This window comes from Nannospalax galili, unplaced genomic scaffold (assembly GCF_000622305.1).
Source record: "Nannospalax galili isolate Female #2095 unplaced genomic scaffold, S.galili_v1.0 scaffold1023, whole genome shotgun sequence".
Taxonomy (NCBI): Eukaryota; Metazoa; Chordata; class Mammalia; order Rodentia; family Spalacidae; genus Nannospalax; species Nannospalax galili.
In genome coordinates this window covers 1,434,466-1,437,470 of record NW_008349234.1, presented here as the reverse complement: position 1 = coordinate 1,437,470, position 3,005 = coordinate 1,434,466, and the positions used below count along the sequence as shown (strand labels likewise).

The 3,005-nt window shown below is 37.8% G+C and overlaps 1 protein-coding gene across 8 annotated transcripts in view; it reads left to right on the top strand.

Annotated features, from left to right (window-relative positions):
- Positions 1–3,005, top strand: part of Tanc2 (tetratricopeptide repeat, ankyrin repeat and coiled-coil containing 2) — a 496,754-nt gene that overhangs the window by 50,381 nt on the left and 443,368 nt on the right. Inside the window, exon 1 of one of the 8 annotated variants that reach the window (XM_029570136.1) lies at positions 1,088–1,105. The exons of the other annotated variants lie outside the window; for them this stretch is intronic. The gene's annotated coding sequence lies outside the window, so the exon portion shown is untranslated. Of the gene's footprint in view, positions 1–1,087; positions 1,106–3,005 lie in introns of those variants that run through there. 8 annotated transcript variants of the gene reach the window in all.

Here is a 3,005-nt window from a genome sequence, read left to right as displayed (position 1 = left end):
AAATGGAGATTATCATGTTAAGCAAAATAAGCCGTATAGAATAGATGCTACATGTTTAATCTCATATGTGAAACCTAGATCTTTTAAGAAGTTATGAAAGTAGAAGGAGGACTATTTGGGAAGATGAAGGAGAAGAGGAAGAAGGACCATTAGGATGGGGGGAGAAAAGAATGTGGAGGTTAATATGATCAAAGTACATGGAAAGTACATGGTAAACATATTTGAAAATGTCATAATGAAGCCCAGTGTTTTCTACAAAGAATATATGCTCAAAGAAGAATAGTCTGTACATTAGAATATTCTATTGTGATGAATGTTTTCTTTAAATGTGTATTATCCAATGCTGCGGTTGAAACAATTTAGGACTACCTCTGAATCTGGCTTGATGATTTATCACACCTAAGTTATTAATTTTCAGTGCTTATTCTATATTGGGAATTGTAATATGTACTACAGGCTTGTTCCAACCAGCAGGGAGATTAAAGTTTAACACAGAAAAGAGATTTCTAAAAAAAAAAAATAAATAGCAAATGAAAAACCAGTTGAGAGGCATGGAGGCGGGGCAAATTCAAGTTGAAATTTTTTTTTCTTGCAATTACAAAGTAAACCTAGGGCTTCTTGCATGATAGGAAAGGGCTTCTCACATGCTATCATTGAACTGTATCTGCCACCCCCTGCCCCTTTAAAAAAAATTCTTTGTTTGGAAACAGGTTCTCACTAAGTAGCCCAAGCTGACCTTGAACCCATTCTGTAGCCCAGGCTGGCCTTGAACCTTCAGACCTTCTTCCTCAGCCTCCCCAGTGGCTGGGATTGTAGGCTTGCACTGTCAGGCCTGGCTTGCAAGTTGAATTTTGAAGACCGTGTTGGAGTTAAGGATCCAAATAGAGGAAGTAGCATTTGTCCTTAAGTGGAAGTAGGAGACTATATAGTCCTTATAGTAGTTGTAATACTCCTTTCTGTTCTTGGAACCCAGGTAGGTTAGGTAATTGCTAAAAAGAATGGATAAGTTCATCACTCCAGTTAATGATGCATTATATTTGCCATGCTTAAGAGTTGCGATTATATTCTTAATACTGCAAAGGAATTGCTGCAAGATTTTAAAATGGTAAGTAAAAAGATCTAAGCTCAATGTTCCTGACTCCAGATTTATTAAACTTAAAATTTGTAGAGCAAATAAGAACTTAATGTTAAAATTTAATTTGATTATATCCTGTAGTCTCCTCCCTAGTCAGTTTTATTTGCTATTGTAGCAATTGGGTTATTTGAATTACCAAAAAAATCCAATTTAAAATTGTCAAAGGCAATATAGCACAAGATACCACCCAGTACCACCTCCTGAGGAGTTTGCTTATCCTGTACTCAAGGAGAAGCTGGATTCTCGACTTCCCCTCAGAAAAGAATTTTTAGGGTGAGCCAGTTTGAAACAGAATTAGGAATTTATTAACAAGAATGTTTAACATAGACTTAAATGTGGTGTTAATAGGAAGGCACTCAGGTAATAAGGTATCCCCCCCAAGAGTATGGGTGTGATTGTCCCAAAGGAACATAGTACTCCTGTCTTAACAGCAGCTATGTGTACTATTTTGGTAGCTCTCAAGTTATAACTCAAAGGGTTGCTAAGAAACATTTTTCCCCTTCTTTTTTGATAAGTGAGATTATAGCTGGCCCTGGAGGAGGTGCCTTGGATAGGTTTATGACCTGATAAGATAAAACTTTGGGCTACATTGGTTGCACAGAAGGGTTAAGACATGCCTTTTACTGTAAATGGTATTTCTTGCGAGATTCCCAGAAAATTGAAGGTTTACAGCTGGGACAGGAGAAAGGCCATATTATACTTAGGCTTTAGCATGATTCATTGCTTTAAAAAAAGCATCCTTATTTAGAACAATCTCTGTAGAAAAGAAGTATTGTCTCTGTCAGCAACCTTTACAGTGAATGTTAATTGTGTCGGAAATCTTGATTATCATCTGAAGAGCATCTTCAGCCAGAGGTTCTTTATCTTTCCATGGTCCTCATAATTGTCCCTCTCTTTTTCCCGCCTCCAAATGACTGTGACATAAGTTCATACAACTTCTAGAAGTAGGAAGATTACAGATAGATTCATTCTGATGCTCGACTGGAACATCAGAGACAGAGTTACTTTCCTGCTTCGTTCTTTTCAGGGTGTTATTATTCTTAGAGTGTTCTTTTATAGCAGCAAGAGGACTGTTACCTTCAGCTTGTGCAACCTGCACACAGCATTGTTCAAAGACTAGTAAGGCAACTGACCTTTTCTTAGGCCTACTCTTTTTCAATCATCTCACATTCCATTGGCCAAATTGTGTCATGTAATCTTTCTTCAACCAGGTAGTAGAATTGCAAATGTTACCAAGATTCTTTTACTAATCTGGGATCACCTCCTGAGGTTAAGAAGTAGGTTTCCTAGAAGGAGGCACCTAAAATAAAGTCAGGGTTCTGTTCTGTAGGGAAGAGGGGAGTGGATGGGTAGTTGTGAAATTTGCCACTGTCTGCCACTGTGTTTGCAAATTTAGGTATGGATTTTATTTGTATATTTAAATTTTTAATTTTGCCGCTTTTTAACAGAAACCCAAACACAGGTTAATATTGAAAAGTCTGGACTTTAAATTTAAACATGTATGTGTACATACATGTTTGTACAACTTCCGTGATGTTGTCGAGTAACTTCAAAACATGGAAAAATATGACATTTAAAGAATAAAAATAGGGGGCTGGAGAGATGGTTCAGAAGTTAATAGTACTTGCTGCTCTCCCAGAGGACCTGACTTTGGTTCCCAGCACCACATCTGGTAGCTCACAACTACCTGTAGTGTGACCTTGGGGGGATCTTCTGGCCTCCTTTAGCACCTGTATACACATGCACATATTTACACCCAGGAACAAATATAAACAAGTAAAAATAATTTTTTTTGTCTTTTTTGAGACAGGGTCTCCCCAGCTGTCCTGGAACTCACTGTGTAGACCAGGCTGGCCTTGAACTCACAGAG